Here is a 21,779-nt window from a genome sequence, read left to right as displayed (position 1 = left end):
AGAGAGGCAGGCAGATCTCTGTGAGTTTGAGGTCAGCCTGGTCTACAAAGTGAGTTCCAGGAAAGGCACAAAGCTACACAGAGAAACCCTGTCTTGAAAAACCAAAATTAAAAAAAAAAAAAAAAAAAAAAAAAAAAAGGAAGCTACAAGGTCTCTCTCTTGTGTTGGGGCCTGAACACTCTGGAGCCCCAACCTTGGTGTTGGCCATGGTATTAATAACAAACTCCTTAGTTCCCAGGAATTTGTCATAGCGTCCTCTTGAACCACCAGTCCCATCCAAAAACCAATACTAACACGACTATTGTAGCTTGCAGCAATATTAATGTGTTGTTTTTTGAATACTTTTTATGTTTTTATGGCTGATATTATGACTCTAAGAATCCTTTCTACAGGTTCACAATGCACGTTATTGAAAATGCAACTGCCCTGTGCTGATTGCCATACAGGCAAAAACCAGAAATTCAGTCTTTTTCTTTTCAAGACAGGGTTTCTCTGTGTAGCCCTGGCTGTCCTCCAACTCAGAGAGATCCACCCACCTCTTCCTCCAGAGTTCTGAGATTAAAGGTGTGTGCCACCATACCCTGCCAGGAATTGAATGTTTAAACTAAACTCTATTCAGAAAATTGGCAATCTGGTAATTTGGTAATGAGTTGGCATTTTGTTTTTGTTTTTTCGAGACAGGGTTTCTCTGTGTAGCTTTGCTCTTTTCCTGGAACTCACTTTGTAGCCCAGGCTGGCCTCGAACTCATAGAGATCCACCTGGCTCTGCCTCCCAAGTGCTGGGATTAAAGGCATGCGCCATCACTGCCCGGCTATGTGTGGGTTTTTTTGTTTTGTTTTGTTTTGTTTTGTTTTACTTTTTTGTTTTTTGAGACAGAGTTCCTCTATAGTTTTGGTGCCTGTCCTGGATCTCACTCTGGTAGATCAGGCTGGCCTTGAACCCACAGAGATCTGCCTGGCTCTGCCTCCTGAGTGCTGGTATTAAAGGCATGAACCACCACTGCCCAGCCATGAATTGGCATCTTAAAGATCTGTCTTCTAGCTCATCTTTAGGCAGGCTGTGTAGAGAAGAAATAAAAGCAGCCGTCATTTCAAGGTTTAGTTTCTGGTCCTATGGTTGGTGATGGTGGGGCTCTGTTTCATATCGTCCTCTCCCTGTGTGGCAGAGTTCACATACACCAAGGCTACCGGTCTCATACTCCTCCGGAACTGCCCTTACAATGACATCTAAATTGAAGGTTGACTCAGAACAATTAGCAGTACATATGTGCAGCTTCCTTCCCTCAGAATGCAGGACAAATGTGATGCTATAGTGCAGAATACGAAGGGCCCCATCAAAAAAAAAAAAAAAAAAAAAAAAAAAAAAAAGAGCAATTCAGTTACTGGTCAGTTCTGTGGCTCAAAACCATAGAAGCTTTTTTTGTTTTTCTCTCCCTCCCTTCCTCATTTCCTCCCTCTCTTCTCTCTTTTTTCAGTTTTCCTTCTTTTTTTTTTTCTTATAATGTGTTAGAGATCCAACCCAAGGCTTGTGTTTAAAGCCTTTGTCACCAAGGCGCATCTCCCCACCCCACCCCCACCCCCACCCCCAGCACAGAAGCTTTTACTTCTAAAGTAAAAATTAAATGGCATGAGGCTCTTGTGCTGACTACCACACAGAGCACACGGCAACCTCCATTTTCCCAAAAGCTACCTGGGGCATTTGTCAAAGATCTGATTGGCAGCTATCACTTTACCTGCCAGGCTCCATTAATGAGTGCCTTTCAAGGATGTGGCTGTGTGCTTTACACAGAAGGAACGGGCCAGCCTGCTACCCGCTCACAGGGTCCTGTGCAGGGTAGCAATGCTGGAGAGGTATGGACACGTGGTCTTTTCCGGTGCTGTCCACTTCCAAACCAGCTGGCTGCTTAGCTGTAGCAAGGGAAAGAGGTGGCCTCTCCCAGCCAAAGGGAGCCCTAAGTAGGGGAGGCTGGAGAGCAGGCCTCCCGGGATACACCTCAAACTAACAAGACACCATCAGTTAGCTGAAATGATAGCACGCGCAATGAACTCAAAGGTCCAAGTCAGTGCTGGGACGACAGGAAAAAGCTCAGTTCTTGACCTTTAAAGGTCAGTTTGCCGAGGAAGGAACTCATTTAAGAGACATGTTAAATGTTCTTCTTCTTACTACACTTCTATGAATATTTTCATTTTTATCATATTAAAATTACCAAGAGATGGAAATGCTTTTATATTTTCATATATTCATCTAGTTTTGTTTATACTTGTTTTGTCATTATTGGAAAATCCTTGTTTTGCTTTGTTTTTATTTTTGTTTGTTTCTCATTCTCTAGCCCATGCTGGTTTTGAACTCATGATGTAGCATAGCTTCCCAAGTACCTAGATTACAGGTGTGAGTCACCACACTTGATTACATGTGTGAGCCACCACACTTGGCTTCTTGCTTTCTCCACATGCTCCCCATTGTTAGACTTCCTTAATATTTTTACTGTTTTATTGTGTAGTCAATGAACTTACTACAGAAGATTCCCCAAATCTAGAGAAAGAAAACAGACATCTAGTATCACACACAGACACGCCAGAGGAACTCTCCATGACATGGACTAGACAAGATTTCAGAACTACAAGGAAACAATATTAATGGAAAGTGCCAACCCATCTGTAGAGACACAGAGCATCACCTCTCTCATCATCAACCCAAAAAGCAGGAAAGAGTAGGATTGACACTTCCAGTAGCCGGATGTCAATGACTGATGACCAAGTTACTGTATCCAGCAGCTATCATTTAGATTGGATTGAGAAATGAAGGCATCTCAAGGAAAGCACAGTCTAAGTTCATGGCCAACAAGCCAGCACCGCAGAAGACACTTAGAGGATGATGTACATACTATCCCCAGAGGAGGAAAAGATATTCTCAACCCAAGGGCAGAAGAAATAATAAAATCTGGAAGGAATGAAAGACAAAGCTGGGTCGACCCAGTGAACCAGCAAACTCCTGACGGGGACAGGGAAGAGAAAAGGACAAACACTATCCACCCAACCGGAAAAACTACCGTACGATGACGGGAAGTAGTCCGGCTCTCAGTAACAACCTCACGTGGAAGTGGCTTGACTCACTGAGGGGCGAGACTCAGCCAAGAGCAGTCTGGGTTATCAAAAAGCTGCTTCTCTGAAAAGATAAGCAAGACTGACCGACTCCTAGGCAGGCCGACCAAAACCAGAGTTTGTGGAGTGCTTACGCAAAGTCATGTTCCCCAATGTCAGCTAAAACTGGGCACCCCTGCGTGACAAAGCCCCTGAGAAAGCGGAGACAGGACTATACGTCTACACGGTAAGACCAAGTATGACATCGCACTAACTGGGGGAATTCCCTCTAAAGTTAGAAAGGAGACAAGGGTAGACAATGCCCACTCCTTTCAATACAGTGCTAGAAGTTAACTGGACTAGTGAGGCAAGAGAAAAGTGAAAGGAACACACAGGGGACAGAAAAAGTCAGCTTATCCTGTCTCCACATGACGCGATCTTTCCTCAAAAGATCCTGAAGACTCCGCCAAAGTCTTTGCATTGCTGTTTTTTTTTTTTTTTTTTTAATTTGTTTGGTTTGCTTCAGGTTTTTGTTGTTTATTTTCGTAGCTTTGGCTGGCCCAGAACTTGCTATGTAGACCAGGCTGGGCTTGAACTCAGAGATCTAGCTGTCTACCTCTATCGCCCAAGTCCTAGGATTGAAGGCATGCACCACCACACCTTACCGGCCTGGTTTAGTGTTGAGCTAGGGTCTCATTGTTGTATTGGTACTGGCTGGCCCAGAACTCACTGGGAAGCTCAGGCCTCAAACTCATGGTGATCCTCTTGTCGTAGCCTTCAGAGTGTTGGGACTGCAAGTGTGTGCTCCCATGCCTGGCTCCTACCAGAAAATCCTTAGACTTGGTAAACACTTACAGAAAAGTGGCATGGAATAAAACCAACAAAGAAAGGTAGGCATCCTTTCTACGAACCAACAACAAACTTGTCAAAAAGACCTAAGGGAGGAAAATCATTTCCAATAGCTTTAAAAAATCCAATGGGAAATAAACCTAATAAAAGGAGGGGAAATACCTGTGTGATAGAAACTTAAAACACGATTCAGGCCCGGCGGCAGCCGGCAGAGACATTCAGTCCCAGCGGCGGCCCACAGAGGTAGACAGGCCCTGCGGCAGAGACAAGCAGACGCAGGTAGGCCTGCGGCGGCGGCCCGCGGAGGTAGACAGGCCCAGCAGCAGCCCGCTGAGGTACACGGGCCCAGCGGCGACAGCCTACAGGGATATTCAGGCCCGGAGGCAGCCGGCAGAGACATTCAGTCCCAGCGGCGGCCCACAGAGGTAGACAGGCCCGGCGGTAGAGACAAGCAGACGCAGGTAGGCCTGTGGCGGCGGCCTGTGGAGGAAGACGGGCCCAGCGGCAGCCCGCTGAGGTAGACGTGCAGCGGCCGACAGGGACATTCAGGCCCGGTGGCGGCCCCCAGAGGCAGACAGACCCAGCGGCAGCTGACAGGGACATACAGGCCCGGCGGCGGACCGCAGAGGTAAACAGGCCCAGGGACGGAGACAAGCAGACACAGCTTGGAACAGGGACGCCCCTAACCCCAACATCTGGGGAAGAAGCTATCTCCGTGGGTCAGAACCAGAACGAATCTGAACACTCCGTCTGAGGACAACCCAGGGCCCAGCTGCTGATCCTGTGAAACCCAACAACTTGGAGGTGTTGGTGAGACTACCCTGCTCAGCTGAAACCCATCTGGGAGAGGATTCAGATGCCTACAGTTTAAAGTCTGAAGAAACAAGATCAGCTGAGGAGTTGACAAATGAACAAAAAGTGACCTGAGAACACAGAAGAAGGCGCTACCCAGACACCAAACCAGATCACCAGAATCATAAGTATATAATTCACCGATCGAAATCAGCTGCCCCTGAAGAAATAGCCCAAAAGCACCAATTTAACCAAGAACCCCTACTAAACCAAGACTAAAAATTAGAACAAGAGAGGCACTCTCAGACACAGACACCACCTGCACCTCACAGAGGAAGAGATGAGTAGGCGCCAGTGCAAAAATACAGGCAACAACATAAAGACCTATATGGCAACATCAGAACCTAGTGATTCTACACCTGCAAGACCTAAACATACCATGACAGAAGAAACAGAAGAAATCAACCCTAAAAATGACATTAAGAAGATGATAGAGGCCCTTAAAGAAGAAATAAAACATTCCCTCAATGAGGAAATAAAAACTTTCCTTAAAGAGGAATTGAAAAACTACCTTAAAGAGGAAATAAAAACTTTCCTTAAAGAGGAAATAAAAAACTCCCTTAAAGAGGAAATAAAAACTTCCCTTAAAGAGGAAATGAAAAACTCCATTAAAGAGGAAATAAAAAACTCCCTTAAAGAAATGGAAGAAAAAACGAACAAAAAATGGGAAGAAATCAAAGAAAGCCAAGAAAAAGCAATTAAACAGATGAAAGAAACATTCCAAGATCTGAAAAATGAATTTGAGACAATAAAGAAAACACATGCTGAGGGAATGCTGGAAATAGAAATCCTGACAAAACGAAGAGGAACTACAGAAACAAGCATAACCAACCGATTGCAAGAGATGGAACAGAGAATCTCTAACACTGAAGACACGATAGAGAAAATAGATTCGTCAGTCAAAGAAAACAATAAAGACAAAAAAGTCCTAACACAAAACGTCCAGGAAATTTGGGACACCATGAAAAGACCAAACCTAAGAATAATAGGGATAGAAGAAGGAGAAGAATACCAACTCAAAGGCACAGAAAATATATTCAACAAAATCATAGAAGAAAACTTTCCTAACCTAAAGAAAGAAATACCTATGAAGATACAAGAAGCTTACAGAACACCGAATAGGCTGGATCCAAAAAAAAAAGTCCCCTCGCCACATAATAATCAAAACACTAAACACACAGAATAAAGAAAAAATATTAAGAGCTGCAAAGGAAAAGGACCAAGTAACATATAAAGGCAAACCCATCAGAATAACACCAGACTACTCAATAGAGACTATGAAAGATAGAAGATCATGGACAAACCTCATGCAGACACTAAGAGACCATGGATGCCAACCCAGACTATTATACCCAGCAAAACTCTTAATCACCATAGGCGGAGTAAACAAAATATTCCAGGATAAAACCAGATTTAATCAATACCTGTCCACAAACCCAGCCCTACAGAAAGCACTAGAAGGGAAAATTCAACCCAAAGAAGCTAAACACATCCATGAAAAATCAAGCAATAGATAATCCTACACCAACATACACCACAGAAGGACAACACAACACAACCAAAAAAATAACAGGAATTAACAATCACTGGTCATTAATATCCATCAATATCAATGGTCTCAACTCACCTATAAAAAGACACAGACTAACAGAATGGATTAGAAAACAGGACCCATCCATATGCTGCATACAAGAAACACACCTTAACTCCAAAGACAGACATTACCTCCGAGTAAAGGGCTGGGAAAAGGTTTTCCAAGCAAATGGACCTAAGAAACAAGCTGGTGTAGCTATCCTAATATCTAATAAAATAGACTTCAAACTAAAATCAATCAAAAGAGACCAGGATGGACATTACATATTCATCACAGGAAAAATCCACCAAGATGAAGTCTCGATTCTAAACATTTATGCTCCAAATACAAAAGCACCCACATTCATAAAAGAAACACTACTAAAGTTTAAAACGCACATCAAACCCCACACATTAGTAGTGGGAGATTTTAACACACCACTCTCACCAAAAGATAGATCTACCAGACTGAAACTTAACAAAGAAATAAAGGACCTAACAGATGTTATGACTCAAATGGACCTAATAGATATATACAGAATATTCCATCCTAACACAAAAGAATATACCTTCTTCTCAGCACCCCATGGAACCTTCTCAAAAATTGACCACATGCTTGGACACAAAACAAATCTCAACAGATACAAAAAAATTGGAATAACCTCCTGTATTTTATCAGACCACCAAGCCTTAAAGTTAGAACTCAATAACAACAAAAATTATAGAAAACCCACAAACTCATGGAAACTGAATAATACCCACCTGAAACATCAATGGGTCAAGGAAGAAATAAAGAGAGAAATTAAAGAGTTCCTAGAATTCAATGAAAATGAAAGTACAACATACCCAAACTTATGGGACACTATGAAAGCAGTGCTAAGAGGAAAATTCATAGCTCTAAATGCACACATAAAGAAGATGGAGCAATCCCATACCAATGAATTAACAGCACAACTGAAAGCTCTAGAACAAAAAGAAACAAACTCACCCAGGAGAAATAGATGCCAGGAAATAATCAAATTGAGGGCTGAAATCAACGAAATAGAAAACAAGAGAACAATACAAAAAATCAATGAAACAAAGAGTTGGTTCTTTGAAAAAAATCAACAAGATAGACAAACCACTAGCCAAATTAACCAAAAGGCAAAGAGAGAACACCCAAATTCACAAAATCAGAAATGAAAAGGGAGACATAACAACAGACAATGAGGAAATCCAGAGAATCATCAGATCATACTTCAAAAACCTGTACTCCACAAAAATGGAAAACCAGGAAGAAATGGACAATTTTCTGGATAAATACCAAATACCAAAATTAAATCAAGACCAGATAAACCATTTAAATAGACCAATAACCCCTAAAGAAATAGAAACAGTCATCAAAAGTCTCCCAACTAAAAAAAGCCCAGGACCAGATGGTTTCAGTGCAGAATTCTACCTGACTTTCAAAGAAGAACTAATACCAATCCTCTTCAAAGTGTTCCACACAATAGAAACAGAAGGAACACTACCAAACTCTTTTTATGAGCCTACAATTACCCTGATACCCAAACCACACAAAGATGCAACAAAGAAAGAGAACTACAGACCAATCTCCCTCATGAACATTGATGCAAAAATACTCAACAAAATATTGGCAAACCGAATCCAAGAATACATCAAAACAATCATCCATCACGACCAAGTAGGATTCATCCCAGGGATGCAAGGATGGTTCAACATACGGAAATCAGTCAATGTAATACACCATATAAACAAACTGAAAGAAAAAAACCACATGATCATCTCCCTAGATGCTGAAAAAGCCTTTGACAAAATCCAACACCCCTTCATGATAAAGGTCTTAGAAAGAATAGGAATACAAGGAACATTTCTAAACATAATAAAAGCAATTTATAGCAAGCCAACAGCAAACATCAAATTAAATGGAGAGAAACTCAAAGCGATACCACTAAATTCAGGAACAAGACAAGGCTGTCCACTCTCCCCATATTTATTCAATATAGTACTAGAAGTTCTAGCTAGAGCAATAAGACAACAAAAGGAGATCAAAGGGATACAAATTGGCAAGGAAGAAGTCAAACTTTCACTATTTGCAGATGATATGATAGTATACATAAGTGACCCCAAAAACTCTACCAGGGAACTTCTACAGCTGATAAACTCCTTCAGTAAAGTGGCAGGATACAAGATCAACTCAAAAAAATCAGTAGCCCTCCTATACGCAAATGATAAAAGGGCTGAGAAAGAAGTCAGAGAAACATCACCCTTTACAATAGCCACAAATAATATAAAATACCTTGGGATAACACTAACTAAACAAGTGAAAGACCTTTTTGATAAGAACTTTAAATCTCTAAAGAAAGAAATTGAAGAAGATATCAGAAAATGGAAGGATCTCCCATGCTCATGGATAGGTAGGATTAACATAGTAAAAATGGCAATCTTACCAAAAGCAATCTACAGATTCAATGCAATCCCCATCAAAATCCCAACACAATTCTTCACAGACTTGGAAAGAAAAATACTCAACTTTATATGGAAAAACAAAAGACCCAGGATAGCTAAAAGAATCCTATACGATAAAGCAACCCTTGGAGGCATCACCATCCCGGACCTCAAACTCTACTATAGAGCTATAGTAATAAAAACAGCTTGGTACTGGTATAAAAACCGACATACGGACCAATGGAATCGAATTGAAGACCCTGACATTAATCCATGCACATATGAACACCTGGTTTTTGACAAAGGAGCCAAAACTATACAATGGAACAAAGAAAGTATCTTCAACAAATGGTGCTGGCATAACTGGATGTCAATATGTAAAAGATTACAAATAGATCCATATCTGTCACCATGCACAAAACTCAAGTCCAAGTGGATCAAAGACCTAAACATAAATCCAGTTACACTAAACTTAATAGAAAAGAAGATAGGAAGCACTCTTGAACGCATTGGCACTGGAGACCATTTCCTAAATAAAACACCGACAGCACAGACCCTGAGCACAACCATTAATAAATGGGACCTCTCAAAACTGAGAAGCTTTTGCAGGGCAAAAGACACAGTCAATAAGACAAAAAGACAGCCAACAGATTGGGAAAAGATCTTCACCAACCCCACATCTGACAGAGGATTGATCTCCACAATATATAAAGAACTCAAGAAACTAGACATCAAAGCACTGAACAGTCCAATTAAAAAATGGGCTAAAGAGCTAAACAGAGAATTCACAAAACAAGAACTACAAATGGCTGAAAGACATTTAAAGAAATGCTCAACATCCTTAATCATCAGAGAAATGCAAATCAAAACGACTCTGAGATACCACCTTACACCTGTTAGAATGGCTAAGATCAAAAACACCAATGACAACCAATGTTGGAGAGGATGTGGAGCAAAGGGAACACTCCTCCACTGTTGGTGGGAATGTAAACTTGTACAACCACTATGGAAATCAGTATGGCGGTTTCTCAGAAAATTAGGAATCGAACTACCTCAAGACCCAGCCATCCCACTCTTGGGCATATACCCAAAGAATGCTGATACATACCATAAAGATACATGCTCAGCTATGTTCATAGCAGCACTATTTGTAATAGCCAGAACCTGGAAACAACCTAGATGCCCATCAACGGAAGAATGGATGAAAAAAATGTGGTACATATACACAATGGAGTACTACTCAGCAGAGAAAAACAATGAAAGCATGAAATTTGCAGGCAAATGGATGGAACTAGAAAATATCATCCTGAGTGAGGTAACCCAAACCCAGAAAGACAGTTATGGTATGTACTCACTCATTGGTGGATCCTAGATATAAAATGAACAATCAGACCACAACCCATAGAACCATAGAGGCTATATATATATAGCATGGAGGTCCGTAGGACGACTGTGGCATATAATAAATTTCAGTTTTACTCAATTATTGAAAAAAAAATAGCCAAATGAATGGAAACACATGAACTATGAACCAAAGACTGAGGGGCTCCCAGCTGGATCAGGCCCTCTGAATAGGTGAGACAGTTGATTGGCTTGATCAGTTTGGGAGGCATTTAGGCAGTGGGACCAAGTCCTGTGCTCATTCCATGAGTTGGCTGTTTGAAACCAGGAACTTATGCAGGGACACTTGGCTCAGTCTGGGAGGAAGGGACTGGACCTCCCTGGACTGAGTCTACCAAGTCGATCACAGTCCTCGGGGGAGGACTTGTCCTGGAGGAGATGGGAATGGAGGGTGGGCTGGGGGTAAGGGGAGGGCGTGGGAGGGGGGAGAATAGGGGAACCCATGGCTGATATGTAGAACTGAATGGTATTGTAAAAAAAAAAATATATATATCACAAAAAAAAAAAAACTTAAAACACAATTGGAAGAAGAAACTGGAAGGAAAAGCCTCCCATGGGAATGTACTGACGGGATAGTATTAAAAAATAGCTGCATTATTGACAATGATCCACAGATTCAAAGCAATCCCCACCACTTTCAAAGAAGTAGGGGAAAAAAAGTCCTAAAATTCATGTGGGAGCATAAAAGACCCCCAATAGCCAGAGCAATCCTTAGCAGAAAGAACAATGTTCATCTCAGGTTATACTGCAGGTCATAGCAACCAAACTCTATGGTACTACCGTAAAAACAGACATATAGATGGATGCAGCAGAAGAGAGGATCGAGAGCCCACCTAGCCACAGAGACCTAACTTCTGACAGAAGTTTACAAAACACACTGTGGAGGAAAGGCTGCCTCCCTAACAAATGGTAGCGGGGAGCCTTTACCAGCTACACTTCTTCATTTTTGGAAGTCCCAGGGCTGACCCATCAAGAACTGTCTTCCTATTGGTCACCTGCCATGGGTCCGAGAACTGACCGCTTGCATCCTACTCTGCTCTTATCGGCTGTTGTCCGCCCTTGTCATCATTTCCACACGAAGACTAATTCTACTTAGGAGCTGTGCTTTATTTATATGCCTCGCTAGAATCCAGATCACTTTAAAACACTCACAGAAAAACCCCGGGTTCTAGAAAAGCCTTCTGAACACCATTAGCACGACCAGACTAAATGACATCCACAAGGCACCTCTGGATGCATCTCCTTAGCACACAGTGTTAAACCCATGTATCTAAAAAGTACTTCCTGAATAAAGATGGAGTCAAAGGTGATGAAAAATTCTGCAATTCGCTCACACTCAGAATGACTTTCTCCCTTAAAACACCACACTTGGTTTGCTGCCATTAATGTATTGTCATTTACAGACCAGAATCCATAGAAGGCTGAGGTCTACCCACTCCTCTAATGAATCATTCTCAATCTCGCCAAGAACTATTTTACTTACTTGAATGTTTCATAACCTGGCCTTGTGAAATAGGATCCCAGCAGGAAATACCACGGTAGGAATTAAGAGGCCTGCTCAAGAGCCTTGTTTTAATTAGGTTTCTATTTTTTTTAAAGATCTATTTAGTTATTATGTATACAGTGTTCTGCCTGCATGAGTCCTTGCAGACCAGAAGAGGGCACCAGATCTCAATACAGGTGGCTGTGAGTCACCATGTGGTTGCTGGGAATTGAACTCAGGACCTCAGGGAGAGCAGTCAGTGCTCTTAACTGCTGAGCCCCAGGTTTCTATTCTTGTAATAAAGATCATAACCAAAAGCAACTTGAAGAGGACAGAGTTTATTTCCTCTCACAGATTATAGTCCATCATGAAAGGAAGTCAGGGCATGACTTCCAGACAGAGATTCTCAATCTGTGGGTCGCGACCCCAGAGACAAGCGTTTCTTCCACAGAGGGGTCGCCTAAGACCACTGGAAAACAGACATTTACGAGTCATAACAGTAGCAAAACTGCAGTTATGAAGTGGCACCGGAAATAATCGTATGGTTGGTGGTCACCACCATGACATGAGGCCGCAGCATTAGGCAGGTTAGAACCACCGCCGAGGCAGAGGCCCTGGAGGAACGGTTTACTGGTTTGCTTTCAGCTCTGCTCACCTGGGTGCCCAGAAATGACACCTACGGCGGGCTAATCAGGTAGCAATCAAGAAAATGCTGGGCAGACACACCCCAGAGGCCAATCTGACGGAGACAGTTACTCAGCTGAGGTTCAGTCTTCCCAGGTGCGTCAACTTGACAACCAAGAATATGGCTGTAACACCAGAAGTACCTTCTAGGAGGACAGAGGCACGAATTCGGCGCAAGGACCAACCTACACAGGCATATTTCCTGCCCTGTCTCTTTTTCTTTTAAACAAACTGTAACATTGCCACAGGCAAGGCCCAGACAGATTAAGAATTTCTCTATCCCCAGTCTTGGCTAAAACTGCAAATTAACCCACCCACCCCCTCCCTTTTAAAATTTATTATTTACTCAGTTAGCTAGTCGTGCTAGGACCCAGTCAGGTTTGGCTAAATTTCAACTCCAGACCTCAATGAGCCCATTTCTTCTACTACCGTGCTTCTTGCATTCTCCGCAGGATTCACCGAACTAGGGTACTTTTGCCTAAGTTTCCTTGGAAATCCAACTTCCAGAGAGTCAAGAAACGCGGCGATCTGCTGCGGCTCTCCGGGAGGGAGGTCTGCTCCCGCAGACAAGGTTGACCTCCCGGGCCCACCCGGCCTAAGTGCGTCAGCGAAGATCACGGCCACCCAGCCAGGACTTCCCGGGCCCTGGGAGCGATCCGACGGCCTCCTGGGGCACCCACGCACCTGCTTGGGGGTCCCGGCTGCACGCCCCGGGCGCCGGACGGTCCGCTGCTGGGTCCCCGAAGCCAGCGTTCCAGCCGCGGCGCTTCCGCCCCGGAGTGGCGCAGCGGGGCGCGGCGGGGCGGGACCGTGCCTGCGCCTCCTGAACCCCGAGCCTGAGCTGCGGTCAGCGTCCCTCTGCGGGGTGTCTCGCGACTGTCCCTATCACTTCCGCCTGCCGGAGGGAAGGCGTGTCCCCCTCCCCTCCCCCGGCCAGCCGAACTCTGCTTCCAAGATCAGCCAAGCCCGTCAGGACTTTCAGTTTCGTCTTTGAGACTGTAAATGGCCAGTAGTGGTAAATCCGAAATTTGAATCTGGGCGACGTAATGTATGGCGATTTTGACAGAGAAATAATTGTGGATGGGTGCTAGGTAGAGTGCCGGAATCCCAGGACAGGTAAGAAACAAGTTTCCTAAAGGTTTGGGATCAAACAGGAAAATTTAAGGCTGAAGAGGCAGCTCATTGGTAGAGGACCCTGGGTTCGATTTTCAGCATCTTCAGAGGAAGAAAATGAGAACTTCCTGAGTTTGAAGCACATAATAGCACCCACCACTAATCCGAGACACTCAAACGGTGAGCTAGGGCTATACAGCTCAGTTGGTTGATAGTCTCGCATGGGTGGGCCCTGTGTGCTAGGATCAGAAATGGACTGAGTGGGCACTAACTTGGAAATAATTTGATTCCTCAGAATAAGATGAACGAAATGAGAATATAAGGTCTAGAATTGAGAAGTGAGTGTAAAAGGTATGGAGCTGAATCCTAGCGCCATGATTTATATGGCTGGGGAGTTGTAGACAAGGTACTTTACCTGGGTGTGGGGTTCAAATTTCATCATACAACCCACTTTATGAGGTTGTATCAGAATCACTTTATGCTGGACGTGACTGCTTGCTTTTGTAATCCCAGCACTGGGGAGGCAGAAGCCGGAAGAACTCAAGTAGAGTTGGCCAAATAGCTAGTTCCAGGCTGGGTGGGGCTGCAAGGGAGACACTATTTTTTTTTTTTTTTTTGATAGGGTCTTACTGTGTAGCCCTGGCTGGCCTCAACCTCACAATAATCCATCTGCCTCTGCCTCTGGAGTCACTACACCAGACAGAGACACCCTATCTTTAAAAAAGAAATCAACTTATAATTTAATAGACAAATGGAAATGTGTAACACGATCATTACAAAGCACACTGTGTAAAAAGGAAAAAATTTGTGACATTACAGGCCCTGTGTAAAAAGGTATAACTTGTGATAAAACCCTGTAGGTGTGGAAAAATGGAGATGTATACTGAGCAATAGTTTTTGTATGTTTTCACATGAATTGATCATATTTTTATAGGAAAAGACCAAGGCACCAGAAATAATCTATGTTCAACAATTCTAGGTAAATTTAACATAATAAAAATCATAGAGTTATTGCCAGTGGCCCAAGGAGCCCATCATGGCGACACCCACCAAACGGCTGGCCTTGGATACTGTAGCAGAGAAAGTGCTGTTGTACGAGGCCTTTATCAGTGATGTACTGCAGCGAGACTTGCAAAAGGTGCTGGATCACCGAGACGAGGTGTATGAGCAGCTATCTGTATACCTTCGACTGAGAAATGTCATTGAGCGACTCCAGGAAACTAAGTGCTCGGAGTTACATATGCAGGTGGATTTGGGCTGGAACTTCTTCGTTGACACAGTGGTCCCAGACACTTCCCGCATCTGTGTGGCCCTGGGATATGGTTTTTTCCTCGAGTTGACACTGGCTGAAGCTCTCAAGTTCATTGACCGGAAGAGTTCTCTCCTCACAGAGCTCAGTGACAACCTCACCAAGGACTCTGGGAATATCAAGGCTCATATCCGCATGATGCTAGAGGGACTTAGAGAACTACAAGGCCTACAGAATTTCCCAGAGTCATCTCCCCATTGACTGCTTCTTCCCATCTAATATTAAAGAGCCGAATGCCTTGGAGAAAAAAAAAATCATAGAAAATACCATCTCAGAACCATAATGAAATGAAACTGAAAACCTGGAACAGGGAATATTGACAGCAGAAAATATATGGCAATTAATGTTTTGCACTTACAGTGGAAGAAGTCACAAAGGACTTAGGAACCCTTCTGAGATAAATAAAAGAAACACACCAACATTGGTGGGATATAGTTATTGTTGTTGTGTTTTTGCTCTTTAGGTGAGTCTGCCACCCAGCTCCCAAATAAATCACACACACACACACACACACACACACACACACACACACGGAGGCTTATTCTTAATTATAAATACCTAGCCTTAGCTTGGCTTGTTTCTTGCTAGCTTTTCTTAACCTAAATTAGCCCATCTACCTTTTGCCTCTGGGCTTTTCTTTTTCTATTCCTGTATACCTTTCTTGGTTTCTTACTCCATTGCTGGTTGTGCAACTGGGTAGCTGACCCCTGGAGTCCTCCTCCTCCTCCTCCTCCTCCTCCTCTGGCTACTTCTTTTCTCCTCCCAGATTTCTCTTATTTATTCTCTCTGCTTGCCAGCCCCGCCTATCCTTTCTCCTGCCTTGCTATTGGCCATTTAGCACTTTATTAGAGAGCATCAGGTGTTTTAGACAGGCAAAGTTACACAGCTTCACAGAGTTAAACAAATGCAACATGAGCAAAAGTAACACACCTTAAAATACTATTCCCCAACATTTTTGTGCTGCACCACGGCATAGAGTAAGGCAGAACTCTCCTTTTTTGTGTACTTGAACATTCTAGAATTGGTAGACCTGATAAACCTTTGCTATATATCTTAAAAGGTCTTATTAATAAGATCAAACCCGAGGCCAGTTATTGGGGTGAACACTGGAAAAGCAGAGAGCCAGAACAAGCCACAGCTACCTCACCTCGCTGGATCCTCAGCTGGTCTTGCTTCCTCAGACTGGAGGCCTCTGAATCGTCATCCAGAATGGGTCTCAGCTGAATTGCTGCTCAAAAGCCTGAATGTTTAACCAGCCAAATACTTCTAGTTTCTGGTCCTCACGCCTTATATACCTTTCTGCTTTCTGCCACCACTCCCTGGGATTAAAGGCTTGCTTTCTGGGATTAAAGGCGTGATGAGTCAGCATGCCTGGCTGTATCCTTGAACACATGGATTTCTGCCTCTGGAATGCTAGGATTAAAGTTGTGTGCTACCACTGCCTATCCTTTATGTTTAATATTGTGGCTGTTCTGTCTATGACCCCAGATAAGTTTATTAGCATGCACAATATTTGGGGGAATACAATACCACATTTACTCATTTTAATGATCTTTTGCTGCAAACTCAAGGTACCAGTAATAGTTAAATCTATAGGAAAATATAGTTTTATAAAGTCTGTTAGCATCCAACATTGTTGCTAGAAGCTGTGTGTGTTCACATATGTATGTGTGTGCTTGGTAATTGTGGATGTCTGTGTGGAGGCTAGAGGACAAGCTTGTGCTGGGGGATGTCTTTCTGTACACTGTGAATATATGTTGTTCCCATTGATTAATAAATAAGCTGCTTTGGCCTATGGCAAGGCAGCTTAGAGACAAGCAGGAAAGGAGAGAGACAGGATGAAGAAAGGCAGAGACAGGAGAGACGCCAGCCTGCTGCCCAAGGAACAAGATACCAGCAGACTGGTAACCCATGGCCATGTGGCAACTTATAGATTAATAGAAATGGGTTAAGATACAAGAGCTAGCTAGCAAGAGGCCTGCCTTAGACCATACAGTTTGTAAATAGTATTAAGCCTCTGAGTGATTATTTTATAAGCAGCTGTGGGACAGTGGGACTGGGCAGGACTGGAGAAACCTTCCGACTACAAGCTTGGGTGTTGTAACTCAGATGTCATCCACAGGGACTGGAACTCATTTAAGTATGTTAGACTTGCTAGCCAGTGAACACTTAGGGATCTACCAGTCTCTGTCTCCCAGCACTGGGATTAAAACACATACCACTATGCCTGACTATATATATATATATATATATATATATATATACACTTATATATGGTGTGTGTGTGTGTGTGTGTGTGTGTGTGTGTGTGTGTGTGTGTGCATATGGGTTCTCTTCTTTGACAAGGGTACTGGGGATGGAACTCAGGTCATTAGGCTTGTAGAGCAAATGCTTTACCCACTGAGCAATCTTGCCAGCATCCAGCTTTTTTCTTTCCAAAATTCTGGTATTGTGGGTTGAACTCTGGTCTTTATGCTTACAAGGCAAGCTTGCACTGAGCTATCTGCCCATTCCTAGAAACCTCTTTTTACGGGGCTGGGGATATGGTTGAGTAGGTTGGAGTGCTTGTCTTCAGTCCCTAGCACTGTATAAAAACAGGCTTGGTGGTATATGTCTGCAATCCAGAGACAGGAGGAGCAGAAGCTGAAGGTTATCCTCAGCTAATTAATGAGTTCAAGGTCAGCCTGGGCTATACGAAACCCTGCCTGAAAAAAGCAAACAGAAAAAGAAAGATTTTTACTCTACTAGTTACTTGTCTTATGGCTGTGACATCATTTGACACAAGGAGTGTCAGGAAGGAAAGATGTGCTTTGGCTCACAATCCTAGGGATGCAGTTCATCACGGCAGCGATGCCTGGCTGCAGGAGCAGCAGGTGACTGATCACATCTTGTCCACAGTCAGGAAAGGAAGAGTAATGTCTGTTTTCCCTTTAATTCAACCCAGGTCCTCAGCCTGTGGAAGCCTCCCACCCACGTTAGAGTGGATATTGCCACCTCGGTGAACCTAATGTAGACTCACACATACATGCCCAGAGGTTTGTTTCCATGGTGATTTCTGAATCCGGCCCAAGTGACAACACTAACCCTCATGTTCTAATGGAATTTTTCAGAAACCTGAGGTTGACTCTTGCTCTCCCTACAAGTGGAATTGCTGTGGGTTTTCTTGCATTTACCTGGGGGCCAGGTACTTTGTCCCTCAGAAAGTTTCCTCTTCATGCTAGAATTGCCCTTGCAAGCCTGGAGGCAATTCTACCACTAGTCTAGAGGAGAAAGGGTCTCTGAACATCTCTTCATAGCTGTCTTTCATAATTACACTAAAAAGAGTTGTTGAAGCCAGGCACTGTCCAAACAGGTTCCACGAAGCTGTTCGAGGGGGATTCTGATTGCTTGTGAGAAAACTCCAGAAGAACAGGGCTCAGACCTCCAAGCACAAAATTGTTCTTGGAACGTGCTTCCACGCCCCTCACCGGTGTGTAAAGTCGGAGTGGGTTTCCTGAAGATTATCGTACTGCTCAGATGATGTTCCTGATCTCGGCTTGTCCTTGGGATCGTACACAGACTAACTCATATGAACATGCACTCATGACTGCATACAGCTTAAACTCATGAGAATTTTGTTCATATGACCTTGCTTAACCCTCAGAATATAAATGGTCTGATGTCCTCAATAAAGTCGGTTATTGCATGAAATGTTAGTTTGCCTCATTTTCAGGCTCCACTCTCCCAGGTTCACACCGCCAATTAGAATGATAACAAGGCACGATGGTACAGTCCTGTAAACCCAGCACTTGGGAATCATGGGGACTGTAGGATCAGGCATTCAAGGCTAGTGTTGCTGAAATGGTATGTTCAAAGCTATTCTGGACTATACAAGATTTTGTCTCTCAAAAGAAAAATAAAGTAAATTTAAAATCTAACAGGCTATTGGGGTCCAGCCCTTGAGAGCCTTTTCCTAGGGTCCGTGGAAGAATCTACAATCAGCTGATAACCTAATCTTAGATGATATCAAATGAATCTATGTACATGAAACTCTTTAGTCCATTCACTTATTCTTCTGAGTCAGTTCTCTCTCTACATGACTTCTTTTCTGCTCTCATGCCTAGCTCCTTTCTTGTCTGATTCTCTCTACATTTTTCTGCCATTCCCTTTAAGTGCTGTGTTAATTCATCTAGTTCCGCACCATCTTGGTTCTCATCCATCTAGTTCTTCCCCATCTTAGTTCCTCTTCTTCCTTAGTTCCTCTCTTTATTCTTCTAAGTTCTTACTCTTGTTCTTCCCCATCTTCTTCTTTCCCATCTAGTCCTCCTCCATCTAGTTCTTCCTCCTCTGGTTTTTCTCCATCTTCCATCTCGTTCTCCTAGTTCTCAATCTAGTCCTCCTCAAGTCTCTTGAGGTTTACAATTATAGACCCATGTAATAGCAATGCTCTGGCTAAGGCAAGGTCACCAGACTTGAATTCCTCCTGGGTCAAAGGGAGGGGCAATAAGGTCCCCACAAAGAGCAGTAATTGTCAGCTATCATTTATAACCCAAAACGGCAGTGACTAATGGGAAATAGAATCAACTGAGGGTCAAATTTGGTTAATACCTAAGCAAAGGGGATTTTGTGAACTCAAACTATATTCTTAGAAGTGGTTTGATAAGGTATTAGGAGTCTATCAGTGGTGAGTGAAAATAAAACTGCCTTATTTTCCTTTGGTCCCTTATCTGTCCAAGCTATCTTGACTGACGCCATTTTCTGGCAGGGCAGGGGAGAGCACTTGGTAGCTAGGCAACCTGAGTCACAGCTTGAGGTACCTGGTAAGAAAGAACCCTTTACTTCTGAGTTAATTGATCTAGAGCAGAGATAGCATTTGGAAGAAAAAAAGCTAAGCTTAATTAGCACTTCTGCCAGGTCTCAAACAGATAGTCTGGATGCTTAAGTCTGTTCTTAGAAAGTCTGGGAGGCATCTCAGATAAGGTTCTGGCCAGATGTTACTAATGACGATAACTACAGAAAGGCCTGAAATTGGGGATCTTGACTGTGTCTGTTGTTAGCACAGTTGGAGAAAGTTATACAAATACTTTAATTGTATAGGGTAAATTGTGCCCAATGAATGATCAACACACTATTCTTAGGAATGGAAAAGCTACAGTAGCACACGAGAAATTCATAGCAGGAAACAGCTAACATTCAAAAGCCAATACCACCAAGACTCTTTAAGCCTTGGCTTTATCCCCTGGAAGGCCCTTGGCTTCTTCCAGGTACAGCTTTGTCATAGTCAGCTGAATTCCTACTTCATACTTCTGTGTCCTGCAGCAAAAATCAAAACAGTTATGGAGGTAGGCCTGATCCCCAGTACCAAATAAACCAAGCAAGGTAGAGTAAGCCAGTAGTCCCAGCACATGGGAAGCAAGATGAGAAACTCATAGTCACCTTCAGCGATGCAGCAAGTTCAAGGTGGCTGCATGAAACCCTCTATCCAAAAAAAAAAAGTTATTGAAGGAAGAGGAGAGGATGGAGAATTTGGTTGGCCACCAGGGGCATTAGTTAGACAAAAGAATAACTTTGTTTTGTGTTTGTGTGCTCGTGCGCTCAAGAGGCTGTAAACCACAGGTTGTCATCAGGCATCTTCCTCCATCGCTGTCTGCCTTATTTTTTAAATTAAGTCACTTTTATGTATGTGCATGTGTGTACGATGGCACATGTGTGAAGAAGACAACATTCCTGAGTCAATTCATCTTCCACCACATATATGGGTTCCAGGGACTGAACTTCCACAGTCATTAGGCTCAGAGGCAAGCACCTTTACCTGCTGAGCCATCTCACTGGCCCTCTAGCTTACTTATTTAGTTTACTTATTGTTTATGTTTTATGTGTGTGTGCTGTGGAAGAATCTTTGTACACTGTAAATATGTATTGCTCTCGTTGTTAATAAAAAGCTGATTGGCTGATGGCCAGGCAGGATTTTTGGGGCAGAGAGAATGCTGGGAAGGAGGAGGACCAGAGGAGTTGTCAGCCAGACATAAAGATGAAATAGGAGGTGCAAGATGAAAGAGAGGCAATGCCACACGGCAGAATGTAGATTAATATAAATGGGTTAATTTAAGTTGTAAGAACTAGTTAGTAATAAGCCCGAGCTATCAGCTGAGCATTTATAATTAAGTCTCTGAGTGGCTATTTAGAAGCAGCTGGCGGGACAGACTGTCCTGACGAAAGCTCCACCTACATATGAGTGTTTCACTATATGTATGTCTGTGCATTGCATACATGCCTGGTGCCTTTGCATGCCAGAGGAGGGGGTTGGATTCCCTGGAAATGGAGTTACGGATGGTTGTAAGCTATCATATGGGGGCTGGGAATTGATCCTGGTCCTCTATAAAAGCAACAAGTGCTCTTAACTGCTAAGCCATCTGTCCAGCCCACTTCTAACTCATTTTTGGAGACAGCTTCACTCACTGAACTCTGGCCAGGCAGCATGTCTCTGGGACCCTCCTGTGTCGACTTTCCTAGCTTTTGTACTGTGGTTAGGACCATGCACTGCTGTGCTCTGTGTTTTATGTGGATGTTGGGGATCTAGACTCAGGTCTTCATGCTTCATAGCAACCACTTTATCGTGACTGGGCCATCTTCTTAGCCTCAGGACAAATAAATTCTAATGTTCTCTAGCACAGTAATATACTTATATGCTGTGGAATATTATTTTAAGGTGTGCTACTTTTGCTTATGTTACATTTGTTTAACTCTATGAAGTGGTGTTACTGTGCCTGTCTAAAACACCTGATAGTCTAATAAAGAACTGAACGGCCAGTAGTGAGGCAGGAGAAAGGATAGTTGGGGCTGGCAGGCAGAATAAATAGAACGAGAAATCTGGGAAGAGAGAAAGGAGAAAAGAGATGGAGGAGAAAAAGAAGGAAAGTAGCCAGAGGAGGAGGAGCACTCCAGGGGCCAGCCACCCAGCTACACAGCAAGTCATGGAATAAGAGTAAGATTTTCAGAAGTAAGAGA

General features: G+C 43.2%; 1 protein-coding gene and 1 pseudogene across 7 annotated transcripts in view; one reads left to right on the top strand and one right to left on the bottom strand.

Moving 5' to 3' along the window:
• Nucleotides 1-21,779, bottom strand: part of Parp4 (poly(ADP-ribose) polymerase family member 4) — a 119,116-nt gene that overhangs the window by 90,529 nt on the left and 6,808 nt on the right. For 4 of the 5 annotated variants that reach the window (XM_076545060.1, XM_076545059.1, XM_076545058.1 and 1 more), the window contains exon 1: nt 13,055-13,187. The exons of the other annotated variant lie outside the window; for it this stretch is intronic. The gene's annotated coding sequence lies outside the window, so the exon portion shown is untranslated. Of the gene's footprint in view, nt 1-13,054; nt 13,188-21,779 lie in introns of those variants that run through there. 5 annotated transcript variants of the gene reach the window in all.
• On the top strand, nt 13,284-15,046 carry LOC102919544 (protein UXT pseudogene; annotated as a pseudogene). 2 transcript variants are annotated; one of them, XR_013042426.1, is made up of 2 exons: nt 13,284-13,486; nt 14,463-15,046. The product of XR_013042426.1 is annotated as a protein UXT pseudogene, transcript variant X1 (transcript). The 2 variants fall into 2 exon arrangements; XR_013042427.1 differs by having other exon boundaries at nt 13,356-13,486; nt 14,418-15,046.

Source organism: Peromyscus maniculatus, chromosome 9 (assembly GCF_049852395.1).
Source record: "Peromyscus maniculatus bairdii isolate BWxNUB_F1_BW_parent chromosome 9, HU_Pman_BW_mat_3.1, whole genome shotgun sequence".
In the NCBI taxonomy this organism is placed as follows: domain Eukaryota; kingdom Metazoa; phylum Chordata; class Mammalia; order Rodentia; family Cricetidae; genus Peromyscus; species Peromyscus maniculatus.
Note: the sequence above shows the minus strand (reverse complement) of the source record. Positions and strands in the feature narration are given on the sequence as shown.